At 42.0% G+C, this 20,755-nt stretch overlaps 1 long non-coding RNA gene and 1 pseudogene across 1 annotated transcript; one reads left to right on the forward strand and one right to left on the reverse strand.

The window, feature by feature from the left end:
• Positions 1 to 2,474: 2,474 nt before the first annotated feature.
• On the forward strand, positions 2,475 to 3,400 carry LOC101717489 (olfactory receptor 4C16-like; annotated as a pseudogene).
• Positions 3,401 to 9,506: 6,106 nt separating this feature from the next.
• On the reverse strand, positions 9,507 to 20,420 carry LOC101712924 (uncharacterized). The gene is made up of 3 exons (XR_205083.3): positions 20,119 to 20,420; positions 18,615 to 18,719; positions 9,507 to 18,437 (listed from the first exon to the last, which is right to left on the reverse strand). It is a non-coding gene; the product is annotated as an uncharacterized LOC101712924 (long non-coding RNA).
• Positions 20,421 to 20,755: the final 335 nt, after the last annotated feature.

The following is a 20,755-nucleotide window of genomic DNA, read 5'->3' on the forward strand; positions in this document are numbered from 1 at the left end:
TTTTTTTCATGGACTTGTATGAGTCTTATGTTATTCTTCTTTGCATCATCTAGCAGCTGTTGTATTGATTTCTCATTGTCCCTTACTATCTTTAAGAAATCTCTGTTTTCATGGTCCTTCACTGCAATCCTGTCTTCTATATCTGATATTCTTTCTTCAGAACCTCTTAGTCTGCTCTGCATGCTGTCAATGCAGTTTTTAATCTCCTGAATATCTGTTTGAATCTGTTTCATGGATTCCATGTTTTTCTTATGTTGGGCAATCGTGTTTTCCAGTTCTTTCTTATGCTAGGCATTCATGGCTTCTTACATGTTTCTGATCTCATCTATTTTCTTATGTGTTTCTGCTCTAGAGCCTCTAATTATGTCTTTCACTCTGCTCACCATGTCTGTATTTATCTGGGAGATTATTTCTGTTTTGAATTTTTCTACAGCCTCATGCATCTGCTTTGTTACTTCCTGTGCTCTCAATTCAGGGTGTCCAAGTGGTTTCTTATCAGACTTTTCCACCTAATTTCTGCCAGAATTTCCTTTTTGTGGTGTGGAAGCCTGCATTTGTGCCTTGCTTAAGTGTCTTCTCATTTTTATTTTTGGTACTGTCCTTGGTTTAATTCCTGGGTTGATATTTCAGAATTGCTTAGTGTAGGTATCTTTGTTGCTTGTGTTTAAAACCCTTGTGGAGTGATTGCTTTTCAGAAGTGTCTTCCAGATATAGCTTGTGTTTGGGTTTTGAGACTCTAATGACTCTGAGGCTATTTTAGTTTCCTTATACCAGGAAGGAAAACTAATTAGATCAATCACAACATGTTAGCCCAAATGACATAGTCAGCAATACCATAGCATTAGGCACAGCTTAGAAAATGACAATTTGTGGTAGCTCTTAATCTATCACATTTAACTGTGTGAGTTAAATTAAAACTGAGGACCAACCCAACATAAGTTTATAATCAAAAATCTCTTCAATATAGCATGTTTCCCCTTCTGTGTGGGGAGTTAAAAAGAGTTGGGGAGGGAGAGACAGGTAGAATGAACAGGTAAGATTAGCAGTGAGGCCAGAAGACACAGAAAGGTCACACAAACTCTAAGAAGTCATTAAATGCAAGAGAAAAAGGCAGAATGAAAGAACAAAGATGTGAATACAATCACCTAATGGCAACAGGGAGGCTAGATACCAAATTTACTTTCCTTTAAACCTAATGATAATCAGAAGGAAAAAGAGAAGAAAAGAATATTAAGGGAGAAATCCGAATTCAGTGCAGGAAGGAAAAAATGGGGAGATGAGGAGCAATGTAGGACAGCAAGAGAATGAGTGAGAGAGAGAGAGAGAGAGAGAGAGAGAGAGAGAAAAGATAAAAGAAAGAAAAGACAGAAAAGTAAAAATTTGAAGAGTAGAAAAAAGTAAAAGTTAAGAATTAAAAATAAGAGAAAAAAATTTTTGTTCTTTTCGGTAAATAGTAATAAAAATTATGGGCCTCCAGGGTATGTCTCTGCTGTCACAGTAGTCAAAGTTGGAATTTGTGTGCATATATGAGCCAATGAGTCTCACCAAGCCAGCATCAGACCAAGTACAGTAATCTGATGTGCCTTTATTGTAGAGATCCTCTTTACTTTTCTGCTGAACTTCAGTTTTCATTAAGGAGCCTGAGCAGCCGTCTTTCTGTTACTAACATCTACTCTATTTTGTGATGCTCAGGACAAGGGTCTTTATAATCCCCTGTGCCTCTGTAGTGTGGGACCAGGTAGCAGAAAATCCAGAAGGGCAGAGGTGCATGCGGGGGGTCGTGACTGGTCCTTGAAGGTGCCCACGTGGCTAAGCAGACCTCAACGTGGATTGAGCAGTGTCCAGGAAGACTGCAGAGCTTCAAGCTTCTTGTCTCACCTGGCTGGTCGTGGCTTTGAGCTACATATTGTATCTTAATCCTCCTTCTCTTCTCCTTTCTGTCTCCACTCATTCATAAAAGACAGATGGCAGGAAACAGGGAGATAGATTTTCTAAGTTATGATATATACATATATACTTTTTGTGTGTTGATGGCATATGTACTTATATTATGAAATAAAGCAGCCAAATGGATCTTAAATGTTCAGTGATCTACATCGAAATCATGGTCCTTAATGTTTATGCATATGAAATATAGTTAAGATAGAACCATACTTCTTAACTTTAAATTCATAGAATTGCCAAATTTAATTAGAATCATCCCAAAGTTAAGAAGGGTTTGTATTTGAAAAATGCTATAGGGAAGAATTCATTCATAAGCATATTTGAGCCTCATAATAACACAAAGTTGTCCATAAACTTGAAGAGCAAGATTTGGAGTAACTTATTAAAAGATATAGACAAAATGTCTCTGATAAAAATATTTAACCTGCTTGGGATAATCCATAACTTCTCATAGGACATCATAAATTAATTCCTTTTTGGGGGGCAGATAACCATTTTCAAAGTCATCCTTTCTCTACATTCATGAACCTATGCAGGTGAAAAATAATGTGACTGAGTTCATTCTACTTGGGTTGACACAAGATCCTTTTAGGAAGAAAATAGTTTTTGTCATTTGTTTGTCTATTTGGGGACACTGATGGGTAACTTGCTGATTATCATCACCATCAAGACCAGTCAGGCACTTGGGAGTCCAATGTACTTCTTCTTTTTCTACTTATAACTATCAGACACCTGCTTCTCCACTTTCATCACCCCTAGAACTATTGTGGACACCCTTGTGGAGCAGGCCACTATTCCTTTAAGTGAGTGTATGATCCAAGTCTTTACATTGCATTTCTTTGGCTGCCTGTAGATCTTCATCCTGATCCATATGGTCATGGACTGCTATGTGGCCATCTGTAAACCCCTGCACTACACAACCATTGTGAACTGCAGGCTCTGTGCAGTGTTTGTCACTGTGGCCCGGGTGGGATCCTGTGTGCATTCTTTAGCTCAGATTCTTCTGACATTGAGTCTGCCTTACTGTGGCCCCAGTGTGATTGATCACTATTTCTGTCACCTGGAGCCCCTGGTGGAAGTTGCCTGTGTGGACATCTACGTGGTCAACCTGCTCTTGGTGTCCAACAGTGGGGCCATTTGTTCAGTGAGTTTTGTCTTACTGATGTTCAACTATGTTGTCATCCTGCATTCTTTCAGAAGCCACAGCACTGAAGGGAGGAGGAAAGCCCTCTCCACCTGCATCTCCCACATCACCATGGTTGCCTTGTTCTTTGCACCTTGCATGTTTATTTACACATGCCTTGCCACCACCTTCCCCATGGATAAGGTGATAGCTGTGTTTTACATGATTGGAATACCCTTTCTCAACCCACTGATTTACACACTGAGGAATGCAGAAGTGAAAAACGCCATGAGCAAGTTGTGGAGCAAGAAGTTGATCTCAGATGTTATGTGATGAAAGGAGGTTTCAATTCCTTCTTCTGAGTTTGAATTGACCTTAAAAAGTCAATAGAGAATATCACCTTTTCATTGTTGGTTGAATGTAATAATATCTTATGGTTAGAGACTTGTTCCATCATCTCTTGTCATAATCTTTTTCTTCCTGACTCATGCAAAGTGGTAGATTCAAGTATGTAGAGAAGCTTCCTATTGTAAGAGACACTATATATACTTTGGGTAATTTTTTCTTTCAACTCTGGGCTATACTCTGAAAACTGATCTTGTGTTTACCTAGATCCTTCTAGAGCACCAATGGAATACAGCGAGAAAACTTCACTCTTCTGGAATTTGCCTTGATCTCATTTATTGAGTCTTTAGTCATGTGATTCTTTTGGAAAAATTTAGTCTTTACTCCTAATTTGGTCCTCTCTAAATTAGGGGGAATTATTAGTTTCTCTCATATCACAATTAATTTCTCTTGTTTTTAATACAAGGCTAATTACAGAACATATATAATAGCACATATACCTCAAATTAAGGTAGAGATTATTGTGTGTGCTAGAGATAGTGGGTACACTCATTAGATCACAGAGAATCTGAAAATACTAACAGACTAATCAAAGAATGTGACAACATCAGGAACATTTTTTGAGTGCAGTGACCTCTACTCTCCTTAACAAATCAGGTCTGACTTGAAAATCAAGGTACTACAGTTGGCCAAATTCACTTGCTTATATCTTCCAAAGCTCATTGTTCATCTATTGATACTTAATTTTCAATCCAGTGGTCCCTACATAATGCTAGAAATTCCCATTTCACTCGTGATCCCGAGAAACTAGAGACTGCATTCCTACATAATATTTCTGGTGCAGTTCTCTACAGATGTTCTGGTTAATATTTGTCTTCTTTCAACTTATTACTAAAAATGAAGAGTATTTAGTTATTTTATTTCTTGCATTTCATAAAAGTTATAACAGGTATTTTAGAGATAATGAATCAGGCACTATGGTTCAGTCAGTCGCAATTAGCATAGTTAATAAAAATAGAGAAATTTTTTCCTTAAAAAATACCTGACCAAAAATGAAGAGCCCTTGTAGATTCAAGGATAAATTAGAGTCATTAGTAACTCAAGATTCTGGAGATGCCGAATCAGCCTGCCACAGACAGGCAGATCTGTGCACGCCCTACCAAGATCCTGAGTCACATGGAAGACACTGAATCACACTGCTACAGGCACGCAGCCACCTGATTCCACAATACAAAGATGCAGAGGACACCAGACCACCAGACCAAGGTACTGAGTGCCACTGTTCCCAGCCCAGAGGTAGGGGCTTCTGAGCTGTCGTCCCACTGCTCCTGGTCCAGAGGAAGGGTCTTTCCGGTCACCATCCCTCCGGCTGCTCCCAGCCCACAGGAAAGGGATTTGGGGTCACCATCCCTACCACTGCTCGTGGCCCCTGTCCCACCTCACCCAGCTCAGAGGAGGTAATCTGTGCAGCCCCTAACATACCCCTGCCCCAGTCAAAATGAGAAAACACGTAAATAAGTCTCAAACTCAGACTTCCAGATCACCTACAGCAGCCCCAAAGGGAAATGAGATGGAACACTCTGATACTCAACAACCTGGACCCACTGAACTGGCAACAGGGGATCTGGAAAAAATGAATTCAGAAATGATTTCTCAGATGACAGGAGAAATTGTGCCCCTAGTGCAAGACATGATTAATAAATAAATCTAGAGAGGACCAGAGGAACATGATGGAATCCTAACATAAGAAAAAAATGGAATCCATAACACAGATGCAAATAGATTTCCAGGAGATGAAAAACTCGATTGAAAGTCTACACAACAGAATGAGCCAGTGTGAGGACAGAATTTCAGATATAGAAGATAAGATTGCAATTAGTGACCAGGAAAAGAAAAAGTGCTTCAAAATTATAAGGGAACATGAGAAATCAATCCAGCAGCTGCTACATGATGCAAAAAAGAATAAGATAAGACTGTTTGGGCTTAATGAAGAAACAGGAGAGAGAGCAGATGACATAAAAAATCTCTTCACAGAAATAATGGCAGAAAACTTCCCAAGCAGGGGAAAAGAGCTTAACATACAGATAAGTGAGGCATATAGGACTCCAATAGCCTTGATCAAAAAGAATCTACACATAGGCATATAATTGTTAAGATTCCAGAAACACAACAGAAGAACAAAGTTCTCCAAGCAGTCAGAGAAAAGAAACAAATCACATACAAAGGAAAGTCCATCAGAATCACAGCAGTTTTCTCAACAGAAATCATCAAGGCAAGAAGAGCTTGGAGTGACATATTCCAAGCCCTAAAAGAAAACAGCCTCCAATCCAGATTGATGTACCCTGCAAAACTATCTTTCAAAATGGATGGAGAAATAAGATACGTTCATGACAAAGAGCACCTTAGGAACTTCGTGAATACCAAACCAGCACTCCAAAGAATTTTACACAATATCCTTGGAACAGACATTGAGGATCACAACCCCAGGAAGCAAAGCAGAATGTACACATCTGGCATGACAAGAAATTAAATGTAAAGGGGGAGAACGCAACAAAAAGAAAAAGTCATGGCAGTGACAAGTCAATATGTTTCAGTTATAACCATCAATGTTAATGGTCTCAATTCACCAATCAAAAGAAATAGACTGACAGAATGGGTCAAGAAGCAAAACCCAACAATATGCTGCATACAAGAAAAACACTTAACTCAAAGGAGACTCATAGACTGAAAGTTAAAGGGTGGAAAACAATACTCCATGTGACAGGAACCCCCCAAAAAGCAGGAGTAGCTATCCTCTTGGCAGATCAAGTAGATTTCAAACCAACACTGATTAAGAGAGATGAAGAAGGACATTACATCCTTGTAAAGGGAAGAATCCAAGAGGAAGAGATGACAATCATAAATATCTATGCACCAAACCTAGTGCACCCAACTATATAAAACAAATACTAATGGACATGAAAAGTCATATAGGCACTAATACAATTGTAGTGGGGGACCTCAACACCTCACTGTCACAAATAGATAGATCAACTAGACTAAAAATATGTAATGAAATACTAGAACTCAAACGAACTCTTTAATAAATGAACTTAACAGATGTTTCCAGAGTCTTCCACCCCACAAAATCAGAATACACATTCTTCTCAGCTGCACATGGGTTATTCTCCAAAATAGACCACATACTCACACATAGAACATGTTTAAGTAAGTGCAAAGGAATTGAAGTTATACCCTGTACATTATCAAACCATAGTGTGATGAAATTGGAGATCCGTAGCAAAAGAAACTCAAAAAATTTCATAAACATGTGGAAATTGAACAACACACTTCTGAATAACCAATGGGTCACAGAGGAAATTAAAGAAGAAATCAGACAGTTCCTTCAATTAAATGACAATGACAATACAACATATCAGAATCTATGGGACACAATGAAAGCTGTCTTACAAGGGAAATTTATAGCAGTGAATATGCATATTAGGAAAACAGAATGATTGCAATCAAACAACCTGATGCTGAACCTCAAGCTTCTAGAAAAAGAAGAGCAAGTCAACCCCAAAGCTCATACAAGGGAGGAAATTATAAAGATCAGAGGAGAAATCAATGCAATGGAGACTAAGAGAATGATACAAAAAATCAATGAAGCCAAGAGTTGATTCTTTGAAAGAATCAACAAAATTAACAAACCTTTAGCCAACCTTGTCAGAAAAAGGAAAGAAAAGGCCCAAATCCATGCAATTAGGAATGAAAAGGGTGAAATTACAACAGAACCAACAGAAATCCAGAGGATCATCAATACCTACTTCCAGAACCTATACCCCAATAAGATGGACAACACAGAAGAAATTGACAGATTCCTAGATCCATATGAATTACCAAAGTTGAAAGAAGAAGACCTAAAAATTCTGAACAACCCAATATCAACCAATGAAATTGAAAATGTAATTAAAAACTTATCAACTAAGAAAAGCCCAGGCCATGATGGCTTCACTGCTGAATTCTACAAGACATTTAGAGAGGAGCTGCTGCCACCACTGTTTAAAGTCTTCAATGAAATTGAAAGGGAAGCAATACTCCCAAATTCATTCCTGGAAGCAAGCATCACCTTGATCCCCTAAGCAGAGAAAGACCCAACTGAAAAAGAGAACTATAGGCTAATCTCACTAATGAACATAGATGCAAAAATCCTTAATAAGATACTGGCAAACAGAATGCAGAAGATTATCAAGAAGATCATACACCCTGATCAAGTGGGATTCATCCCAGGGATGCAGGGATGGTTCAACATATGCAAATCAATCAGTGTAATACACTATATCAATAGAGCCAAGGACAAAAACCACATGGTTATCTCCATAGACCCAGAAAAAGCATTGGACAAAATCCAACATGCATTTATGATAAAAACCCTACACAAAGTTGGAATACATGGTATCTAACTCAAACTGATAGAAGCCATCTGTGAAAAACCAAGAGCCAATATCATACTATATGGTCAAAACTGAAATCCTTCACACTAAAATAGGGAACAAGACAAGGATCCCCACTATCACCACTCTTGTTCAATATAGTTCTGGAAACATTAGCCATGGTAATTAGACAAGAGAAAGAAATAAAAGGAATAAAGATAGGAAATGAAGAATTCAAATTGTCATTATTTACAGATGATATGGTACTCTATATAGAAGACCCCAAGAACTCCACCAAAAGTCTTCTAGACTTGATAACCAAATTCAGTCAAGTAGCTGGTTACAAGGACAACACACAAAAATCAATAGTTTTCCTCTATATAAATGACAAACGCACTGAGAGAGAAATAGGGCAAATAATTCCTTTCACAATAGCATCCAAAAAACTGAAATACCTAGGAATCAACCTAAGGAAAGAAATCAAAGACCTCTTCTCTGAAAACTATAGCACTATGAAAAGAGAGATTGAAGATGACATCTGAAATGGGTAGACATCCCCTGCTCTGGGTAGGAAGGATTAATATAGTGAAAATGGCCAAAATTCCAATATTGTTATATAGATTTAATGCAATTCCAATTGAGATCCCAGCAGCATACTTCATAGACCTCGAGAAAACAATCCAAAAATTCATTTGGAGCAAGAAGAGACCCAGAATAGCAAAATCAATTCTAGGTAACAGAGAGATGGCAGGGGGTATCACAATCCCCAACCTGCAACTATACTACAAAGCTACTGTGATAAAAACAGCATGGTACTGGCAAAGAAACAGACTTGAGAACCAGTGGAAGAGATTAGAAGATGCAGAAACAACGCCAGACACACTCAGCCATCTCATCTTTGACAAAGGAGCCAAACACTCTCACTGGAGGAAAGATAGCCTCTTTAATATTAAAAATTGGGCTTCAACTTGCCAAAGATTCAAACTAGACCTATATCTCTCACCATGCACTAAACTAAAATCAAAATGGATTACAGATCTAAATATTAAAATAGAAACTCTGAACCAGTTGGAACAGAGGTTAGGTAGAACCCTTGAAGACATCAGTGTAGGAAAAGATTTTATGAACAAAACCTCAGTTGCCTGTAAACTAGCACAAACAATCAACAAGTGGGATCTCTTCTTATTAAAAGGCTTCCTCACAGCAAGTGAAACCACCACCAGTGTGAAGAGACAACCCACAATGTGGGAAAAAATCTTCACCTGCTCTTCCTCAGACCAAGGTCTACTATCTTGAATCTATAAATAACTTAAAAATATCAGACCTCCCAAATTCAAAGACCCAATCCAAAAATGGGCATCTGAAATGAATAGACATTTCTCAGACAAAGAAGTAGAAATAGTGAATAAATACATGAAAAAATGGTCAACATCACTGATCATTCAAGAGATGCAAACGAAAACAATGCTGAGATTCCACTTCACTCCAGAAAGAACGGCTGCTATCATGAAATCCACCAATAACCAATGCTGGCATGGCTGTGGGGAAAGAGGAACCCTGCTCCACTGCTGTTGGGAGTGTAGACTGGTGCAACCAATGTGGAAATCAGTACAGAGATACCTCGAAGAACTAGGACTGGAAGTCCCATTTGACCCTGCTATTCCACTGCTGCGGATCTTCTCCAAAGAATTAAAAGAATCATACCACAGTGATATATGTGCACCCATGTTCATAGCAGCACAGTTTGTAATAGCTAAAACTTGGAAACAGCCCAAATGCCCATCAACTGGAGACTGGATAAAGAAAATGTGTTTTTTTTTTATAAAATGGAGTACTACTCAGCCATAAAAATGAGAAATTAGAGACATTTATAGCAAAGTGTATGCACATTGAGGCGATACCCTTAAGTGAAATAAATAGGACACATGTGTAAATACCGAATAGTTTCTCTGGTGTGAGAAACTGAAAGTGTAAATAAGGACTAAATGTGTAATAGGTCATGTGAAATAGGAAGAAAAAGGGCAAAGCGGAAAGAAGTGGGAGGGCTAGGGGAAAGGATAGAAGAAAATGGGATTAATATGAGAAAATGGAAAAATAGGAACAAAATCTTTGTAAATAGGGAGGACTGGAGGGGTTGAAGGGAGGCCTGGGCAAGGGTGAAAAAATAAGAACCAAGGGAGAATATGTAAAGGTGCAAATTTCCAATGATGAATGTCATTATATTGTATACCTAAAATGTACCAATGATTAGAATGAATAATTGATAATGTAAAATAGGAAGAAAAGATCCAAAGGGGTAGGGGTAGTGGGAGGAGCAGGAGGAAGTAAAGAAGCGAAAGAAAAAATGCTGAGAAATGGAAAAAATGGAAATAAAGTCTTTGTAAATAGGGAAGGGTGGAGGGCGTGAAGGGAGGGCTAGTAATCGGGAAAATATAAGAACCAAGATGCATTATATAAAGATACAGTTCCCAATGAGAAATGTAATTGTGTTGTATACCTACAATATACCAATAAAAGAATTTAATACAAAAAAAATAGATTCTGGAAAGTTAGATTTCTATCCACTGTAATATTCTCTGAGCTTGGATGCAATTCATTTTCTTATTAATTTTTATTTCTTTTTATTATCTGTTTATCTCTGCTTGTTCAAAACATATCCTTTCACATGGCTTCTGGCACTAAGATTCTCTCTTGTGTCCCTTCAGCTTCTCCCCCCTTCATCCAGACTGTCAGGTTCTGTTGTCAGAATTCCAGTGAAGAAATCGGACTATATCTGATCTTGCACTGAGCATAATGAGTGTAAGTAAAGTACTATCTATGAAACAACCAGCTTAGGTTAGGTGCCATCCCTGGTACAATCTACTGTGATTAGGTAGGAAGACAGAAAAGGCTAATAGGAGTCCAAATTTTGGAGAAGTTGAATAGGACCTCATGATGTTTATTTATCATGGACTTTTAACAGGTTAGCATCTTGAAGAAAATAATGAAAATGTTTTATTAGCTAATCAAAAATAGGCCTAGAAATTTTAATCATTGGCACAAATGGGAAATATTTATTTACTACATTTCTTGCTTTTCAGATTCTATAACTATTTTGCACTAAGTTGAAACATCTCAGAAAATGAAGAGTTTAGATTTAAGATTTTAAAATAATATCTCGTGGCCTTAATAAAATTACTTTAAATTTTCTACTCAACCATAAACTTATTTATTTTGCCCCCAAATGAATGCTGCTGTACTTGGAACAATAGTTTTATAGCTTTCTTTGATTACATGTATTACAAGGATTACATGTATTTATTCTAAGCTAAATTAGTATTTCACTTAGAAAGCAGAGTTGTTGTTGTTGTTGTTGTTGTTTTGATAAGCAGAAGATGTCTGTGTACAGAATTTTATTTCCTTCCTTAACGGTGGTGGAGTGCTCACATTTGCTCTCTTTATGGACATTACCAAGCAGTTCTGCTCAGTTTGGCTTGGAAATGAACTTGCTCTCAGGAGGGTGATGACTTCCTCCATCTTGCTAAGCAACCTTAAATATTATCAGGGCTATTAAATGTGGGCACTTCCAGTGTCACAGTCTGATGAAGAAGAGCTGGAATCACCAAAAAGGGACCATTTGTCTCCATTTTTCTACCCATCCCTATTTCCCTCACACTTTCCCCTTGTTACCTCTGATCACTTCCCATTTGCAAGAGATTCATCTCCTTGTCTCCCTCTATCTCTCCTTTATTATTCTCTTTGTTTGCAGTTTGCTTCACTGAAATGAGAGATACTATACAGTATTTAAGCTTGTGTGTCTGGTTTATTTCACTTAACATTATATTTTCTAAGTGCATCCAGTTCCCTACAAATGTTTCAAATTTATCCTTCTTTATCTTTGAGTAGTTTTCCATTATATATGGTTACCACATTTTCTTTATCCAGTCATCTTTTGATGGGTATAGAGGCTGCTTCCAAGATTTAGCTATTACAAATTGTGCTGCTGTAAACATCGTTGTGCCTTTATCACTGTCCTGTGGTGTCTTAAGCTCTTTAGAAGACCCAGTCTTATTTATATTGAGGGAGAAAAATTTACTTTCCAAAGAGGCATGAGGGAATCATACTCAGGACTTAGACTATGTTCTATAATGTTTTCTCTTTTCTTTTGCATGAATTGGAAAATGGAAAAAATTCTTAAATTTTCCAGTGATAGAATAGAGTGAACAGGATATACATTGAAATGAATCTGGCCTTGCTATGTACATAACTTTCCCTAATACACACCCTTTGCAAATCTTCAAGTCTTTTCATCATTTGCTTTCTGTTCTGACAAAGTATAGTCAGTATTTTAATTCACTGTTAAATGCAAGTGACATGCATCTTGGCACTATCTGATTATAGCTTTTTTTTAAAAAAAGGGCTGATTTAAGGCCTGATGTTGGTTGGCATACTCTATTTTACCAGAACACTGTATTTGACACATTGACTTATTTCTGTGTGTGCCCAGATAGGCAAATCAAATCTCTTTTCTTCAAACAACCTTCAGTTATTTTAAAGAAAAGTGGAAAACGAGTTCTGTTACATTTAAACAAGGCTTCTTCACAGTTCTGGGGTTGTTTCACCTTTCTGTTACCTCCTAAAAAGTCACCACAAAACTGTCAGTCTGAAACATTTGGGTATCCATGGATATCATTTACTTCACACTTGAGATCATGGTCTGAATGCTTTGGGTCTTTTAATAATTTTCAAGTTCCCAGCACAGCTTTCATCATTTTCTGGCAAACTGCTTTCTCACAGGGCTGCTTGTTATGATGCTGCATGTGCTAGCAATTTCTCTCACTGACAAGACCAGGATGAAAGTGCGCCGAGCTGGGGGTGTGGGTGACAATCACTTCTAAATTCATTAAAGTCATTCCTTGGGATTTCAGGAAGGAGGCTCAGACTTCCAAGCTGCTGTGTCCTGAGACCATTCTCAGCTCCTAGAGAAAATCACTTGTGTCCCCTTTGCCCTCAAAGGCAGACACAGTGCTCTGCATCCTTGTAGGGTGGACTAAAGCTCAGTCCTCCTGTTCTGGGAGCTGGAGAATTGCTTGCTCCTGAGCTGGGCCTGGGGTTCCCGTCCCCTTGCTGGGAGCCTACCCACATCCTTATGGAGGGGTCACAGCCCAGAGGCCCCTGGGTAGCATGGAGCTCCCATGCTCCACCCATAGGATGGAACCTGGGGCCCAGAGAAGCAGGTGCCCTGGGTTCCCCTAAGGCCTGTGAGCTGGACTGGGTTCCCACTCCAGGTCCACCTGCCAGGGAGAGGAAGCTGGGTGGAGCTGGTGACCGCCTTCCCTGTCCCTACTCCAGAGGCTCCCTGGTCCCTGGCTTGGCAGTAGTGGAGCAAGGGTGGGATGAATGCACCACTGTGTGTGTGTGTGTTTGTGTGGGTGTGCATGTGCACACAAAGTGCCATGCAGGTGGTGTAGGCAGAACTCTCACATCAGTTCTGAGCTCTGCTTCTCAGCAAAGCCGCCTCCAGGGCCCAGTGCAGGGTTGGGACCAGTGAGGTCCCCCCATGGGCCCACCAGCTGTCAGCAAACTCCAGCTTAAGCAGTGACCCTCATCTCCCCCTCTGCAGTCCACTGCACTTGTGCTGGAGCTGAGTTCAGGTCCCAGACCCTGGGACCTGGCTGCTGTGACTTCCTTTGCTGCTGGACCACCACTGTGCTGACCCAAGAATCCAGGCTGGGAGAACCTTGTCCCTACAAGGGTGAGTTTGTTACCCCTAAGGGCACAACCTGGCCCTCCCCACTCTCCCGGACCTGCCGCCCCCAAAGGGCAGTCCTGGCTCCCACTTCTCACTTATTTCTTTAGGACATCCTCCGTGTAGTCTTCTTAAGAGTACAATTTTTAGTTATTATTTCCTTGTCTCCTTTTTACCTATCTTTATTCTTTCTCTCCTATCTCATCACCCTGCCCCAGATATGGATTGCTTACTGTGAAGGGATACAGAAGGACAGAGGGTCCGCCTTCTATAACTGCTTCAGACTGAGAAGTCATGTGGATCCTGGCTACCAGGGATCAAAATTCTCACTCTGCCTGAAGGTCTAATGAAGACAAAGGAAGGAAGATGAAGGGTTTTGTTGTTTGATGAACCATCACTCCTTGAGGGTCTGGAGAAAAGGACAAGGACATTAGCAAGTCATGAATGCTTAAGCTTCCACTTTCTTACCTGACTTGTTAAATAAAATTAAAAGAAATTAAAAGTAGACTATTGATAAATAGTGGCTCTAAAAAGTTATAGAAGTCAAATAAATTTAGGTAGTATTTGGCAGAAGCCTTTTATCTTTTAGATTAGCTTCTGTTTATTTTAAGGTGTTTACTATACTGAAGGTCTTAAAAAACCTCTATTTTGTAGATGAGCCCCAGATAGTATAGGCAAATCCTGATGTAGACAACACTGTTATTTTATACCACAAAAGTCATCATGATTAGTAGCTAGAATATTTGTAGTGCCATTTTTTGTGTTATAAGCTCACCTGCACAAGAAGCTAACTCTTTACCTGAGAGGTGCTTGAAAGTACACTAACATGACAGTGGGAATATGATAGGGGAGGCTGAGCGACACATTTTGGAACAGGTAGTGGTACTGGATGCTGGGGCCTGGGTCACATAGCTATCAGAAAGTAATAAGTATGACTGTTGGGGCCTGGGGCCATGTGACCCAGGTCCACTGAATGAAGGTTGGTGCACCTTGCATCCAGAGCAAGGGCACATGAACAACAGTGTGTCTCTTGGCTACAAGACAAAAACCAGGGACCATGGCATTCTTGAGGCAAGATAGCATCTACTCAGGCTCTTGTAAATTATAAGAAAAACTAGTTCCTCATTAACTTGGTCCCCTATTGTGAAGTTTAACCTGTTCCTTTCTCATACACTCCCTTTATAAAAATTTAACCTGTGTTTTCCAAAATATTTTTCCAACCGTTATTGTTCCACAAATGACACACTGCCCCTTTCCTCTATGCTTCTTGATGGCTAATAAAAGTGGATCAACCATGGAGGTTTTCAAGAGTGCCCACTAGAGGCTTATCTGATCCTGGTCCTTCTAAACTTTGAAATTTGTTTCTGTCTTTATTCCTCATCAACAATTGACAGGAATTCAGGGGTCTGCTCAGCCCTCAGCAACTGGGAATTATGATTTCTTATGTCCATTCGCTAAAATGTTATAAGTACAGCAGGAGACTGCCAGTGGGGAATGGTGCAGTATTTGGAATCCCTTTCAATATCCAGCCTAACTTTTTGTTTAATATTGCTATTACTATCATTCCTCTTTTTGGTTACACTTTCTTGTTGGATATTTAAGAGCAAGTCAAAATAAGACCCATCCCAATCAAAATTTCTACCTATTGCTGTGTCATCCATCTATGTATCTATTAAGGTCTGTCAACTTCTGTTGACAGAATCCTCAGGGATTACTTTTAGGGTCTTATGTGGAACCTCTTAGCTCCTCTACCAGTTGTGTCATCTGCCAGGATGAGTCATGGTTTTGCTTGCTCAAATGGCTTCCCTTGGAACCATGGGGGACATTTCTCTATAGTAACCCTCCTTTTAGCACAGTGCACACTGGTTGACTATCATCTCTTGATTGGCTAATGACCTGGATGAAACATGTCTCCAACTTTAACGACAACTTTGCTATCATCTTACCAGCCAATTTGAACCAGCTCACTTTAAGTCATGGGAACAAAGTATTTGGGTTAATATACATCATTTGTTTATAAGCCAACTTAAACTTTTGAAGGATAAAATATACCTGACAATGAATGCACAGAAACATACATATTAACCTAAATTACAAAATCTTTATGTTACTGAAATTTAAGATTCTTATTTGCAAGTTTCACATAAGTCTTCAGCCTAGTAGTTTTTGTCCTCTTTTCAAGGGAGTTTGGTAATCCTTGGATATCTGTATAACTATTTTTTTATGCAAGGTCTTAGCAGATCCAGAAATCCCTAACAGCAAAGATAAAAAAAGAGGGCTGGGGTTTTAGCTCAGTGGCTGCCTGCTGAGTTCGATCCCTGGTACCAAAAAAGAAAGAATGAAAAATAAATTAAGATGAGTTCAAGAAAAAAAAAAAAGGAATGAAACCACTCTAGGCACTTTAACCAACTGATAAAAACATATATTAACATGAAGACAAAACATGCATATTACGAAACAATCACATTAAATCTGAGCTCACTTTGAGATGTGAAATTACAACAATACTTTCTCTCAGTTTTAGGTTTATATATATAGTCCAGTCAGAATTTTCCCTCGGGGGTATCATTTAGTGCATTTCCTTATGAAAGCTATAATGATATTTTCTTTAACATTCTAAGCTACTCTAAATACCTTTGTCCTATTAATTAACACTATACACTTATGGCCAGTAAAAGATGAGTGAAAGAGAGAAGGGCAATAGATTCTTAAATGGGACCTTTGTTCATTTTTCTTTTTATTATAAAACACTCTAGGTTCTCCTGCTTATGGAGGGAAGTACATCTCCCCAGGATCCCTACCCCATGCTCTCCCAGGAAGGAGGCCCAGCACAGGCTGCCGCCAATCAGCAAAGTGCTGTCTTTGCCTTTTCCTGCCTGGGGCTCATCAATGGGGTTGGAGCCATTCAGGGAGAAGAGAAACTGTGGGCAAGCACCCTGCGATAGGAGAAAGTGCTGGGCTGTGTGTCAGGAGGCTGGGAGTCAGTCTCTTGTCCACTGAGCAGTGAGTGTGTTTCTGAGAAGGGCTCCCTCAGAGTCCATTTCCTCATCTGTTAGTGGGGTGAGAATATCTATGTCCGTGTGACAGTTAAACCCCACTGTGTCAGCTTGATTGGCTTTAGGACCCACCCTGGAGACTGGTGGAGCACACTTCTGGGTGAGTTACAGAGGCCTCAGGTACAGGCAGGTCTGGTCCCTGTCCCCTTCCTCTCCGGCACCTTGCCCTCAGTCAGCTTCCTGGCCACCATGAGTTATACACCTTTCCCCCACCTCGCTCTTCTTCCATGGGTCATCCAGGTGGGCCTAGAACTTGTGATCGTCTCACCTGCCAGAATTTCCTGTTTGCTCTATACACAGCCCGTGTGACCTCACACAGATGTACGCACTTCTCTCCCAGGTCTATCTTCCATGCTGTTCAAGACTGCAGCAGTGTGGGCAAGGTGCCCCACCCAGGAGCCTGTGCCCTGCCAGGGCCACCAGGACCCAGGATGAACTTGGAGCCTGAGTAACCCTGATAACTCTTCCCTTTTGTTTAGGAGCACTGATATGCAGATATGTGACTGGAATATAGAGACAAGGTAGTAATCAGTATCACAGTGGGGGTTGTAGCCTCCTGTAGGAACAGGGAGAGGGGGCACCTGGGGGTTTTAAAACTTGGTGATGCTTCCTAGACCTGGGTGTTCTTTTAAAAAAATAGTAAATTGTTTATTATATTTCATTGTAATAAAATAAGCACAACCATCCCAACCATTTTCAAATGTACAGTTTTCTACTTCAAATTCACACTGTCATGCAAACACAGCCCCCACCTGGACCTAAACTGCCCCTGTCCACACTGGCTCCCCAGGAGAGCCCCAAAACTGCAAGGCTTCCATCTGTGTCTGTGAACAGAACTATCCAGGTGCCACCTGTGGGTGCTGCCGTGGTTACCTACACTCCAGAACATCACACCATACAGGTCCAGCAGTGTCCTGGCAAACGCCTAACAGGTGCACATTGAGGCTCAGGGGCACCGCCCTGTCTCCCCAGTTCAGACAACTGAAATCACCACTCACCACTGCCCAAACGGCCCCTCATCTTTACTGAGAAGCTCAACGCACAGATTCCAGGGTTCATTTCTTTATATTTGCAGCATGGAATCTGAAACTCTGCCAACAAATTTATTAGTGCATATTCATGATAGGGAATATTGAGGTTTTTTCCTTGTATTCATGCATGTAATAACGTGCTTTATTTTCCTTCCCAGCCCTCCCCTTGCCCTTAACTGCAACCCATGCTTTCATTGTAGTTTTTACACTATATTAGCCAATGGAGGTGCCATAGCTTTGAACTCCCCAAACTGAGAGGCATAAACCTCTCTTTTCTGCATAAATAGCCTATGAGGAAAACCCAGTGAATACATCTGCTGAAGCTCTTGGGAGCCTGAAAGGTCCTAGAGGTCTAGGACAAAGTCATGTTTACAACATTCCCCATGTCCTGCCATGGTGGAAGACCTAACATGATGAACAAATGCTTCATATGTATGTATCAAATGTATAATTTGTTAAATGAATGAGTGACTGAAAAGAGGTGATTAGCTACATATATTTGTATCTCCAGGGCTCAAGGCAGGGAAACACACAAGGTGGTTAGTGGGAGCCACACACACAGCACAGGGCCAGGGGGGACCTAGCTGTTGGTCTCAGTCTCCATCTTCTCTTTGGGAGAGGAGCAGCAGGACTGCCCAGGCTGAGCTGAGGCTGGAGGTCCAGGAGGCCAGCAGTGGGACAGGAACCTGGACAAGTAGAACCCCTGTAGCTCCAGTGAAAGCTGCTTGTAGAACCCTTAGCTCTGTTTATGGGCCTTTGGAGGAGACCTCTTGTGTCTTTCATGGTCATATTGAGGTCCTAGAAAAACAGCCAGATGGAGGACAGCAAGGTTAAAGGAGGAATGTGGCCTGGAAGGGGTGGACACTGCAGGGTTCCTCCAGCCTGGCCAGGAATGAGTGACATGAGGACATGAGGACGGGAATGGACTCCCCCTCTGGGGACATCTTACTCCCCACCCAGGGCTTCCATACTTACAGTGTTAGCTCCAGCTCCTGAAGCAGAAATTATCCCTTTACCAATCATAGCTAGGGCAACAGCTGAACCTCCCATCAGGACTTTGAGAACATATATTACAAGGCCCTGAAAGCAGAAGGACAGAGGCCATGAGCCAAGCTCTGCACTCCGGATGCCAGCTGGAGCTGGGCTTCTTCTGAGCCATCCCTGTGGCCTCCCCAGGCCCGTCCTCTTGGCCTCATGAAGAGAGCATGTCCCAGGCCCTGTAAGCTCAGAGTGGGGGGGGAGGGGGCTGCTCTTTCACCCCTCTCTGCTCCCCTAGGCAAGGAGAGGGCCAGCCTTTCAGCCAAACACTTGGCAGGTGCTCTGGCTACCCAGGGGCTGAAGGTGGGGTTCAGATGGAGAGGGGTAACTGCTCCCTGCAGGAAGGGAGAGGGGCTGAGTTGTGTGGAAGCCCCAGGGCCCAGTAAGCTAAGAGGAGCAAGCTGCCCTGTGAGTCCGGGACAGAGCTGTAGGCAGAGCTCCCTGGGGACTCCGAGTGCAACTGGGGCCTGCTCCTCAGAACCCTGCAGTTGGCTGGCTCTGATGTAGATCCCTAGCCTCATTCTGGATCCTGGAGAATCCCAGTCAGCTGCTGGGGCATTCTCTAGGATGGGGGGAAGGAACTGTCCCTGTCCCTGGAGCTTGGGAGGAGTCAGTGACTTGGTGTCCATCAGAACAGGTTCCACACCAGTACACGATGCAGGGAACTCTGAGGCCTCTTGTGCCTGTGACCCCCAGTGCCCAGCAGTGCAGAGTGCACAGTTTGAGGGTAGCCCATGGGGCTGCCACTGACATATAGGCTCCATTATTCAGGCAGTAAATCTAAATTACCGGGCCTATGGCAGTGACGCACTCAGTGTTTCTCAACTGCAGTGTGAGTTTCTCCCATCCCAGTTTCAGGGCATTTCACACAGTAGCCCAAGCACAGCAAGCCCTTGGTCCACTCCTGTCTGCAGAGACTGCTCCCAGCTCCTCCATTCCCTCTGCAGAGAGCAAGGTTTATAAGTGCCATGCTGTGCCCAAGGTGAACACAAGCATGGAGACACCCACTCCACAGAGCAGGCAGATCATGGATGCAGAGAAGGTGGGATTTGTATTTCAGTGGGAAGAGCTAAAAATCCAGCAAAGCCAATACACAAGCCAACACAGCAGCCTGGCCCCCTGGCTGGGAGTTTGTTTTTGGTGGGAAGGATCTCTGTGCTAATTCTCCCTGGCCCTGCATCCCCTCAGCCCTGCCTGGAAAAGTGCTTGCTCCTGCTGTCCTGCCCTCCAGGATCACATGGGACCAGGTCTCAAGGTGGGCTCAGCTAGGGGACAGTGTCTTTTCAAGTTTGGACCTGGGCAGGCCAACACCCAGCTGTGCAGTGCCTGCTGTCCATTTGAGGAAAGCCAAGGGGATCCGTGTGCACCCCAAAGCCCAAGGACCTGCTCCACTCACATTAGCTTCTGTGTGGGGAGCTCTTAGGTTTTGAGAACAACCCACCTGGTTCCCAGCAGGTGCCCGGGCCAAGACTCCACTGCACTGGGAGGCCACATCTCTGATGCCATGAAGAGGTCACTGCAGTTACACAGAGGCAATGCTGACAGCCAGTTGCCCCCTCTCTTCTTCCTGGGCTGTGTGTGCTGTCCAGGGGGTCCTCTGCAGGAGGAAAGCCCTGGCCTGCTGTGCTGTGGGTGGGGAGCAATTCCCCAGAAGGGCAGCTGTGGGCTGAGTCAGAGGCTGAGCCCTGGGGAGCCAGACACTCCAGTGGAGGAGCTGGACTCTGCTCCCCAACAGCTGGGGAAGGAAGGGTTCTGGGTGTGGGAGGAGCTGAGTGACAGCTCAGACTCCTGAGGGGGAGCTTTCCCAGGAATTGTGGAGGAGGAATTGCTTCCTATCAGCTCCTGATCAAACTGGGTGAGAGTGAAGGGCTGCCTGCCTGAAGACTAGCGCTGTGCCAATTTTATTCGTTCATGTCACAAAGAAATACACCAAGTGTGAAATGTCTCCCAGGATAGTTCTATTCCTGGACTGGAACATCGGTGCCCTTGAGGGGATGAATCCTACTGAGAGGCTGGGAGGTAGGTGGAGGAAGGAAGGGGAGCCCCTGGGGGTGGGTTCTGGCCTGTAGGCCATAACA

This window comes from Heterocephalus glaber, unplaced genomic scaffold (genome assembly GCF_053883595.1).
Source record: "Heterocephalus glaber isolate CG9 unplaced genomic scaffold, H.glaber_assembly_v1.0 deba00001673, whole genome shotgun sequence".
In the NCBI taxonomy this organism is placed as follows: domain Eukaryota; kingdom Metazoa; phylum Chordata; class Mammalia; order Rodentia; family Bathyergidae; genus Heterocephalus; species Heterocephalus glaber.